This window comes from Propithecus coquereli, unplaced genomic scaffold (genome assembly GCF_000956105.1).
Source record: "Propithecus coquereli isolate 6110/MARCELLA unplaced genomic scaffold, Pcoq_1.0 Scaffold388, whole genome shotgun sequence".
Taxonomy (NCBI): Eukaryota; Metazoa; Chordata; class Mammalia; order Primates; family Indriidae; genus Propithecus; species Propithecus coquereli.
Genome location: NW_012149596.1, coordinates 1,230,527 through 1,242,624, shown reverse-complemented (window position 1 = coordinate 1,242,624; position 12,098 = coordinate 1,230,527). Strand labels below are relative to the sequence as shown.

The 12,098-nt window shown below is 41.2% G+C and overlaps 1 pseudogene; it reads left to right on the top strand.

The window, feature by feature from the left end:
* The first annotated feature begins 4,896 nt into the window (after positions 1-4,896).
* Positions 4,897-5,407, top strand: LOC105816823 (annotated as a pseudogene).
* The last annotated feature ends 6,691 nt before the right edge of the window (positions 5,408-12,098 follow it).

Sequence of the window (12,098 nt, the reverse complement as noted above, 5' to 3'; positions counted from 1 at the left end):
CTCTCAACAAATTTCCATGATGTAGGGAGTTTTATAAAGTCAATTTGTAAATGTTCAAAGAGTCTCCAAGACTGTAGTTCCTGTCGATGTCCCATCTTTATAGTTTTTCCAGGGTTGTAAGTCTGCAGGTGGAATGTTCACTGGAGGCCTCCACTACTACCTGATTAAAATTTCCTCACTAATGTTGTCCCAGGATAGTTTTAAGTTTTCTTGACTATGATGGGCCATAGTGCACACAAATTTCACTAAGTTCCATTCCAAAGAGTCTGGGGAAATCAAACAACTGTCTTGGTGTCTTCATAACCCACCTGAGTGAAGAGCACATCCAGCTTTATCGTAATATCTTTTTTCAGAATCTGGTACTTGTGATTGCAATCTGTTTAACATTTCATAGAAGTGATCCAGAGTTACCAAGTCATCTTTAATTTGGTGAACTAACTGAATTTGAGTGAGAGAAAGTCCATGGAGTGGAGAAAGACATCTAGAGAAGCTCAAATTTGCTCACTTTGCTTAATGAGAGTACCAGCAGAAGTTAGGCAATCCTATTGTTGCCATATCATGAGGAAATCATAAACCACACCACAGGTAAATCTGAGGTCTGTGTATATGTTAGATCTTCTATCCCTTGCTAACTTCCAGGCTTACATCAAGCCTATAATTTCACTTAGTTTTGCTGACTTAACTACAGGAAGGGGATTGGATTTGATAAGATCTTAGGAACTGGTGACAGCATACCCAGCTTGAAAATATCCTTATTCAGTCTTAGATATGACCCACCTACAAAGAATTCTAAGTCTAGGTCTTGCAGGGTAGTCTCAAGGAGATCAGAATGAGTCATGGAAAGTTCTTTTATTACAGTTAAATGATTACGATGTTTTCCCCACTCTAGAGGAAGTAACATAACTATATTAAGAGGTATGACACCTGTGTATGCTAATGTGATCTAGGAATAGAAGCAGCAATTCATAGGTAGTGAGGCTAACTTATTTATTTATTTATTTATGAGACAGAGTCTCACTCTCCTGCCCGGGCTAGAGTGCCATGGCATCAGCCTAGCTCACAGCAACCTCAAACTCCTGAGCTCAAGCAATCCTCCTTCCTCAGCCTCCCAGGTAGCTGGGACTACAGGCACGCAACACCATGCCCGGCTAATTTTTTCTATTTTTAGTTGTTTGGCCAATTAATTTCTTTCTAATTTTTAGTAGAGATGGGGTCTCGCTCTTGCTCAGGCTGGTCTTGAACTCCTGAGCTCAAGCGATCCTCCTGCCTCGGCCTCCCAGAGTGCTAGGATTACAGGTGTGAGCCACTGCACCCAGCCAAGACTAACTTATTAATAAAATATATAGAAAATATTTGAGCACACATTTCACCAAAGAAAATGTATAGATGGCAATTAAGCACATGAAAAGATGCTCAACATCATTAGACATTAAGGAAATGCAAATTAAAATCACAATAAGATAACACTACACCTATTAGAATGGCTAAAATTAAAAAGACCAACCACACCAAGTGTTGGCAAGAATGTGGAGGAAGTAGAAGTCTCCTACACTGCTGGTGGGAATGTAAAATGGTACAATTTTGGAAAACAGTCTGCAATTTCTTTAAAGGCTTAACGTATACCGACCACATCATTTAGTCATTTCACTCGTAAGCATTTATCCAAGAAGAAAAGAAATATATATCCATACAAAGACATGTACACAATGTTCATGGCAGTTTTATTCAGAATAGCCAAAAACTAGAAACAACCCAAACACCCATCAACAGGTGAATGAATAAACAAATTCCAGTATATCCATACAATGGAATACTATCCAGCAATAAAAAGGAATAAATTATTGGTATACACAACTTTGATGAATCTTCAAGTAATTATGCCAAGTGAAAGAAGCAAGTCTCAAAAGACTACATACTGTATGACTCCATTTATACACATTTCTAGAAAATGCAAACAAACCCATAGTGACAGAAAGCAGGGAAGTGGTTACCTGGATATGGGGAGATAGGAAGGATTAGGAAGGGGTATGAGGAAACTTTTTGGGTTGATGGATATGTTCTTATTTTCGCTGTTATCATGGTTCTACATATATATACATATGAAAAAACTTATCAAATATCCTTTAAATATGTGAGGTTTATTATATGCCAATTATATCTTTAGAAAGATACAGAGGTAGAGATATATTAATTCCAAGGGGATGATAGGCCCTGTAAGGGAAACCACATCAAGGCATAGCATAATGAAATTATAGAAACAAGTGATAAAAAGGAAATCTTTAAAGAAGCCAAAGCAAAAAGACCTATTATCTACAGAGAAACATAGATGAGAAGAACATCAGGCTACTTATCCGAAAAAATGCAAGCCAGAGGACAATGGAGTGACATTTTTAAAGTATTGGAAGAAAATAAAACTAGAATTCTATACTTCAGAAAAATATCTGTCATAAATTAAGATAAACAGCATTACAAGAAATATTAAGTGAAATCAGAAGCAGAAGAGAAATGTTAAATGGAAACGCTAAATATGTGGGTGTCTTAGTTAGCTCAGGTAGCTATAACAAAATACCACAGACCAGGTGGCTTAAATAACAAACATTTATTTCTCACAGTTCTGGAGGCTGGGAAGTCCAAGATCAAGGCACCAGTAGATTCAGTGTCTTCCTGGTTTGTAGACAGCTGCCTTCTTGCTGTGTCCTTACATAGTGAAGAGGGAGAGGGGGAAGGGAGGGGAAGAGAGAGAAGGAGGAGAGGAGAAAGTGGGAGAGGGAGGCGGAGGGGAAGGGGATCTCTCTTCTTTTAAGGGCACTAATCTCATCATGAGGGCTCCACCCTCATAACCTATTATTTCTTCTCGAAGGCCCCGTCATCAGTACACTGAGGCTCAGGGCTTCAACATATGAATTTGGGGAGGACACAATTCAGTCCATAGCAATGGGTAAATATATAAAACATCTTTATCATTTTAAAAATCCTTTTTAAATAATTGGTTGTTTAAATAAAAAAATGGTAACCATGTTTTATGCAAAAATTACACTCCGGGGTTAAAAAGTTTATCTGTAAGTCTCCTGTCTCAGATTCAATAAGTAACACATGGATGTAGAAATGAAGAGTCATCAGTCTATAAAAAGAACCATGTATGTGAGCTTGGTGCCACAAGTTACCCACAAAATTGTCTTTAAAAATCCAGTTCATTACTAAATTCAATACAGACAGTCCCCAACTTACAATGGTGCGACTTATGATTTTTCATCTTTACAATAGTGCAAAAAAATGATACACATTCAGTAGAAACTGTATTTCAAGTACCCATATGACCATTCTGTTCTTCACTTTCAGTGCAGTATTCAATAAATTGAATGAGATATTCAACACTTTATTATAAAATAGCCTTTGTGTTAGATGATTTAATCCAACTGTCAGCTAATGTAAGTGTTCTGAACATGTTTAAGGTAAGCTAGGCTAAGCTACAATGTTCAGTAGGTTAGGTGTATTAAATGCATTTTCAACTTATGATATTTTCAACTTACTATGGGTTTATTGGGACATAACTTCCATGGTAAATTGAGGAGCATCTGTATTCAGTATATGTCCTCTTTCCCCATGAAGCTTGCATTTTTTTCTCTTATGTATCAATATGTTTATATGTGCTTCATGGAGCACTGGTGTCCATTGCTCTAAAAACTAAATTCCAACCTCACTACATTTCTAGGAGATGTAATTTGTGCATTAATTTTAAGTTTATGGAAAAGTAACAAGAGTAGTGTATAAGACTACAATGTATCCTTTACCTAAATTCACCAATAATATACATTGTGTCCCATTTGCTTATATATGTATAATATTTTCTGAACCATGAGAGTAATATATTATTCCCTTTTATTCATAAATATTGAGTGTATATCTCCTAATAACAAGAATATTCTTTTAACATAAACACAGTAAAATTATCAAAATCAGGAAATTTAACACTGATACAATACTATTAATCAATATTCCATAATCAAATTTTGCAATTGTCCCAAATTTTCCTTTATACCTATTTTTATACCATTAAACTAGGCCTATTGTTAATACCCAATGCCATAAAAACAAGCGAGAGAAAAATCAGGTCGATAAAAGCTAATGCAGAGAATCAGAAAATAAAATTCCACACATAAAACTAAGGAAAATTCCTTCTGAATAACAATCATTAATAAGAAGAAAACTAAATCAACACAACAAACAGAATGAAACCATGGGTTTTGAGTCATCATGGGAAAGTTTGTAACTATAACTCAAAATCCAGAGGTGATAAAAGATTGATATATTTGTCTACATAAAAAAGTTTTAATGTGCATGGAAAAATAAGCTATAAACAAAGTCAAAAGACAACTAATTGGCCAGGTGTGGTGGCTAACACTTGTAATCCTAGCACTCTGGGAGGCCGAGGTGGGAGGATCGCTTGAACTCAGGAGTTCGAGACCAGCCTTAGCAAGAGCGAGACCCCATCTCTACTAAAAATAGAAAAATTAGCCTGGTATGGTGGCGCACGCCTGTAGTCCTAGCTACTCGGGAGGCTGAGGCAGGAGGATTGCTTGAACCCAAGAGTTTGAGGTTGCAGTGAGCTATGATTATACCACTGCACTCTATCCAGGGTGACACTCTACCTGAGACTCTGTCTCAAAAAAAAAAAAAAAAAAAGAGACAACTGACAAACTGGATAAAATACTTACAACATATACTACAGACAAGGGCTAATCAGGGGTCAGCAAACTTTTTCTGTAAAGGGCCTGCTATAGTCTCAATATCCCCCAAAATTCATGTGTTGAAACTCAAACCATCTTTTGGTTTTTGACTCGGAGGAGGCCAAGGTGCGACTTTCTTCTGTCATCCTGAATCCGGGTTCATCAGACGCCAGCCGCTTCCACCATGCCACCTACGTTTGACTCCAACGAGATCAAAGTCGTGTACCTGAGGTACACCAGTGGTGGAGTCGGTGCCACGTCTGCCCTGGCCCCCAAGATCAGCCCTCTGGGTGTGTCTCCAAAAAACGGTTGGTGATGACATCGCCAAGGCAACTGGGGACTGAAAGGGTCTGAGGATTACAGTGAAACTATTCAGAATAGACAGGCCCAGATTGAAGTGGTACCTTCTGCCTCTGCCCTGATCATCAAAGCCCTCAAGGAACCACCAAGAGACACAAAGAAACAAAAAAAATATTCAACACAATGGAAATATCACTTTTGATGAGATTGTCAACATTGTCAGACAGATGTGGCACTGATCTTTAGCCAGAGAACTCTCCAGAACCAAGAAGGAGGTCCTGGGGACTGCCCAGTCTGTGGGCTGCAATGTTGATGGCTGCCACCCTCATGACATTATAGATGACAGCAACAGTGGTGCAGTGGAATGCCCAGCTAGTTAAAAAGTACAAAGGAAAACCCTCCCCTCAAAAAAAAGAAAAGAAACTTCAAACCATTGTGGTGGTGTTAAGAGATGAGACCTTTAGGGAAATGATTAAGTAGTGGATTAGTGCCTTGTAAAAGGGCTGGAGGGAACTAGCTTAGGCCCTTTTGTGCCCTTCCACCTTCCCCCATGTGAGGACATAATGTCCCTCCCCTCCAGAGGATGTAGCAACAAGGCGCCATCTTGAAAGCAGAGACCAGGCCTTCGCTAGACATGGAACCCGCCAGTGCCTTGATCTTGGACTTCCAGCCTCCAAAGCCTTGAGAAATAAATTTCTATTGTTTATAAATTACCCAGTCTGTGGTATTCTGTTATAGCAGCACAAAAAGACAAGGCCCAATAATAAATATTTCTGGCTTTGCGAGCTACATAGTCTCTGTTATAACCGATCAACTCTGCAGTTATAGTGTGAAAGCAGCATTGACAATATAAAAACAAATAAGTGTGGCATGTTTCAATAAAATTTTATATATAAAAGCTGGTGGTGGGCCAGATTCAGCCTATGGGCCTCACTTGCTGACCCCTGATATAAATATAATAACTATTAAAAATTTAGAGACAAGGGCCTAAAAACCTCATAGATAAGTGGGAAGAAAACATGAACAGGTAATTCAACAAAAAAAAGATATTTTTATTTATTTTTAAAATAAATTTTATGGTGTATATTCGAGATTTACAACATGATGTTATGGGATACATACAAATAAACGGTAACTATAGTGATGCAAATTAACATATTCATCATCTCACATGGTTACTTTTTGTGACAACAGCAGCTAAAATCTACTATTTGACAAAAATCCCTAATGCAGGTAATTTATCACCTATAGTCCTCATGTTGTAATTAGATTTCTCGACTTGTTCATCCTACAAATCTGCTACTTTGTATCCTTTGACCTACATCTCCCCATTTTCTCTCTTCTCACCCCTGGTAACCACTGTTTTATTCTCTCTGTATATTTAACCTTTTTTTTTTTAGATTCCACATATAAGTGAGCTCATCCAATATTTTTCTTTCTGTGTCTGGCTTATTTCACTTAGATTGATGTCCTCCAGGTCCATCCATGTTGCGGCAAATGGCAGGATCGCTTTCCTTATTATGGCTGAGTAATATTTCTCCACTTTGTAAAGGTACCTGCACTCTCATGTTCATTGCAGCATTGTTCACTATAGCCAAGATATCGAAACAAACCAAGTGTCCATCATTGGACAAATGAATAAAGAGAATATGGTGTATACACACACACACACAAACCCACACACACACAGACACACACACATACAATGGAATATTATTCAATCAAACATTTTTTTTGAGATAGAGTCTCTCTCTGTCACCCTGGCTAGAGTGCAATGGCACCATCATAGCTCACAGGAACCTCAAACTCCTGGACTCAAGCGATCCTCCTGCCTCAGCCTCCTGAGTAGCTGGGACTACAGGTGGGAGCCACCACACACAGATAATTTTTATTTTTTTGTAGAGACGGGGTCCTGCTATTGCCCAGGCTAGTCTTGAACTCCTGGCCTCACGTGATACTCCTGCCTTGGCCTCCTAAAGTGCTAGGATTACAGGCATGAGCCATCGTTCCTGGCCTAAACATAATTTTTAAAGTTCAAACCCATAGTTAGAGAAATGCACATTAAAATAACATTGAGATGTCATTTCTTATCTATTGGATTGGTAAAAATTAAAAGTATGACAATATATTATGTTGATGAGGCTGTGGGTGAACAAGCACTCTTGTATATTTCTGTCAGGAAAGCAAACTGGTACAATCCTTCTGGAGGGGAATTCTATATGCACGAGGTTATTCGTTACAGCATTGTTTATAATTACAAAATTAAGTGTCTATACATAGGACAGTGGTTGGACAAACCATAGTATATACACACAATGGAGTACTATGCAACTGTTAAAAAGAGGGATATTATGAATCAATATGGAGTAATTTCCAGGACATACTGTTAAGTGAAAAAAACAAAGCTCTAAAGAGTAGAGTATACTATCCTTCATTGAAAGAAGGGATATAAGAAGACATATGTGTACCTGCTCATTTATGCAAAAGAAATGCAGAAAGATGACAAAAAACTAAAGAGATTACTCACCTACATGGGGTGGATGGGAAAGGGACAGGATGGTAGGGATAAGGAAGTAAGTGGCACTTCTCTCAATAGACCTTTTTGTGCAGCTTTGATTCTTGGAACCATACTGTTTCACATACTCCAAAAAATCAAAATTAAAATTAACCGCAGTGTAGTTTGTAAATGGCATACAAACTAACGGATGAACCTACCTATATTAAAAATGAATTGCATAATGACAGTAAAGAGGATGGGAAAGAAAAGAACTAGCCTAAGTGTTCCAATTATCAGTAGAGGGTATAGAGAGACACTGGAGGTGGAAGAGATTTCTCTTCCCCGTTCTCACGGGCACCCCTCATCAGCCTTGAGAGGCACCCTTGGCTTCGGCAACGCATCTCTAGGTGGCCAGAAGTGCTGAGCAGCCAGCAGCACGTGGCACATCCCCATGAACAGCTCCCCCAGCATCCCTTGAGTAGCTTTGCTGTGAGTTCCAAAGCACAACTCCTGCCCATGGACAGCTTCCTTCTGCATCACAGAGGGCAGATTTCCACCAAGCCTCACCAACACTGCACTTCAGCAGTCTTCTCTGCCATCCAGTGGGTCATGGCTGTGCCCTTTCCAGTGAGATCTGGTTCTGAGAAGAGGTGGAGAGATGGAGAGTGACCTCTTTCTTAGATGCTTTACCTCAACACTAGGGATACTGGCCACTCCCTATATCTGCTGTTCCTCTATTTTGGGGGGCAGAGGAGTTCTTTTACCTCTTACTAGCCAATTCCCCATTTCTCCAATCTCCTGTTATAGTTAATAATTAATTATATTAACCATTCTCTTTTCAAACTGCTATGTGTTTCTGCCTCTTTTTTGGACTCTAAGGATACATTAAGTAATGTTGGAACACAGGATTTTGACCAGCCACGTTGAACACTTAGTGCCCAGATCTTGGTTTCTCAATACCATTCTCCACGAAAAAGGAACACAGCTTCTTGGAGAAGTGGTTGAGTCCAGGGTGGAGCAGGGAGACTACAAGATGAGCCTGAAACATCTTGTGGTGCCAGAAAGTAAGAAAGTGCTCATAAAAGCATAAGGCAGGGGAGGAACCAAGATGGCGGACGAGAAAAGCCGCCAGCCAGAGTGTCTCTGCAAAAAAGAAAGATTTTAGAAGAAAGGGAAAAAATAAACTAGCAGAAAAACATAGATCGGGTGAGGGTTGGAAGGAAGGGTGCCGGAAACTACAGGAGACTCCACGGGAAGACATTGCGGAGGAGAACTGGAAGGAGAAAGGTCCCCGAGAGGCTCGGAGACCAGCGACAAGGGTAGGTGGAGCGGTTACCTTTCCCCTCCCTTGCATCTCTGACTGCTGGTGGGCTCCTGAGTGGTTGGAGAGACCTGCCGACACCAGCCCAGAGACGGCTACAGCCAGTGAGTGGTGGCCTCTTGCGGACAGGGCACCAGGATCCCAGCTCCCTCAGGACACCTCCCCTCATGCAGACCCGAGCCTGTCGGCAGATGCCATATTGCTCCACTCTCTCCTTCTTCCCTACCCGTGGGTGCCCAGAGAGACAATTTAGCCATCCCACGGAGGCATCTACAAGGAATGGGACCTTTCCTTGGGGCCCTACAGCACACTGAGTGGTACTCAGACTGTGAGCTCCCCACCCGCCAGTCCTTCCAGGTGCTGCTTGCCTGGTGACTCCAGGAGAGCGGGGCAAATCCCGAGGTGGAGTGAAATAGATCCAGATTGAGCACCCCGTAGGTGATTTGAGACCAGCACCCCTCCCCCTAGCAGGGTCAGGGATTGATCTCCAGGGCCCAGGGGACAGGCCTGCAGACCAGACCCCGTACACCCAGGTCACGATCGCACTGCCCCGGGGCACAGAAGGGAGATCTGTGAAAGAGCCTACTGAGGAGTGTGTGCCTTCAGGGGCAGATCAGCGTGCCTGAGCGGCAACCCTCCTCCCAAAAGAGGGCTGCGCACCCAGATCAGGCTGCGATCCTGGATAGGGAACCTCCCGGCCCATGCCACAGCCAGGGGAGATCCATTGGCCTGAGGTCCTGCCTCCTGGCAGAGGCCTTGGAGCGGCCACGGAGTGGGGGAGGTTGGAGGGGAGTGAGACCTGCTCCAGAGTGTGGGTCTCAGACAGCCCCACCCCCTGAGCCCAGACTTTTCAGCTGAGTGGAGCCATTTCAGCCCCCCCAGCAGCTTTGCACAGAAGCAAAGAACAGACCTTTGACCCCTGCTAACAGCATTTGTGGAACTTGAGGGCAGGCTTACCCAACATAGCCCCACCCAGACTCACTCCTAGACCTGCCCCCACTGAAGTGGAGAATAAGAACTCACCTGGAAGTCCCAGGGCCCCACCGACCACCCGAGGCACAAGAGGGCCTCTCCAGAGGAACAAGAGCTGGTTACAAGACCCAAAAACAACACTGCAGCTCGCTCCTCCCAGCAAGTGCCACCTACTGACAGGGAGGTCATTCTGCACACCCTTTTACTGCATCTACTGATTCATCATAAAGGGTGTGGTTGAATCTCACCCACAAACACCACCTACTGGATCAGAGACTAAACAGGGCGTGTCATTATCCAAACGAAAATCTAAAGGCAAGAAGGAACAACTGATCCAGATGGGAAGGAACCAGCAAAAGAACTCTGGAAGTATGAAGAATCAAACGGAAAGCACACCCCCAAAGAGGAACAACAGCTCTTTAGCAATGGACATTAACCAAACTCAGAACACTAAAATGACAGAAGAAGAATTTCGAACATGGTTTGTAAGAAAACTCAATGATATGAAAGAAAAAATGGATGACCAACACAAAGAAACCACAAAAAAAATCCAGGACTTGAAAGAAAAATTCACTAAAGAAATTGAAATATTAAAGAAAAATCAAACTGATCTCCTGGAAATGAAGGACCTATTCAGGGAACTACAAAACACCGTGGAAAGCCTCAAGAACAGGGTAGATCAAACAGAAGAAAGAATCTCAGAGATTGAAGACAACTCCTTCCAATTAAATAAGTCAGTCACAGAGATCGAGCAGAAAATTAAGAGAAAAGAAATAAGCCTACAAGAAATGTGGGCTTATGTGAAAAAACCGAACCTGAGAGTGATAGGGATTCCAGACGGCGAAGAAGAAAACATGCAAGGGCTGGATCAGCTATCTGAAGAATTAATAGAGGAAAATTTCCCAGGCCTTGCTAAAAATCTAGATATCCAGGTACAAGAAGCTCAACGGACTCCAGGGAGATTCAATGCAAATACAAAGATACTACGTCATGCAGTCAACAGATTGACCAAGATATCCACTAAAGAGGCCCTTCTACGAGCTGTAAGGCGAAAAAAACAAGTAACATAAAAAGGAAAGCCCATCAGAATAACTCCAGACTTCTCAACTGAAACCCTACAAGCAAGAAGAGACTGGGGCCCCATTCTCACTCTTCCGAAATAGAATAATGTCCAGCCTAGAATCTTGTACCCTGCAAAACTAAGTTTTGTATATGAAGGAGAATAAAGACATTCTCAGATAAGCAAAGACTGAGGGAATTCACCAAGACAAGACCAGCTCTCCAAGAGGTACTCAAAACAGAATTACACAAGGATCAGCACAATAAACACTCTCGAATGTGAAACCACTCAAAAGTTAAAGATCAAAGGCTAGATTCCACAATGGCTCAAGACAGAAAACAAAACAACAAAATGCAACCCAACAGAATGAACAGTAATTCACCCCACTTATCGGTTCTCTCAATAAATGTGAATGGTTTGAACTCCCCTCTCAAGAGACATAGGCTGGCCGAATGGATAAAAAAAAACAAGCCAAGCATCTGCTGTCTCCAAGAAACGCATCTAACCTGCAAGGATGCATTTAGACTCAAAGTAAAGGGGTGGAAAACCATATTTCAAGCAAATGGAAGCCAAAAGAAGGCTGGTGTGGTAGTTTTGATCTCAGACAACTTGGTTTTTAAATCAACAAAAGTAATGAAAGACAAAGGGGGTCACTATATAATGGTGAAGGGTACAGTTCAACAAGAAGACATAACAATTCTAAATATGTATGCACCCAACTTAGGTGCACCCAGATTCATAAAGCAAACTCTACTTGATCTAAACAAATTGATAGACAGCAACACCATTATAGCCGGAGACTTCAACACCCCACTGACAGCACAGGACAGATACTCCAAGCAGAAAGTTAACAAAGAAATAATGGACTTAAACAGAACTCTAGAAAGAATGGGCCTGACTGACATTTACAGGACATTCTACCCCCAAACCACTGAATATACGTTCCTCTCATCAGCTCATGGGACATTCTCTAAGACTGACCATATTCTAGGACACAAAGCATGTCTCAAAAATTTTAAAACAATAGAAATTATAACATGCATCTTCTCAGATCACAGTGGAATAAAAGTAGAAATCAACCCCAACAGAAACTCTCATCTCTACACAAAGCCATGGAAATTAAACAACCTTCTGCTGAATTATTCCTTCATAAACGAGGAAGTAAAGATGGAAATCAAAAGATTCTTTGAACTAAATGACAAAGGTGACACAAGTTATCAA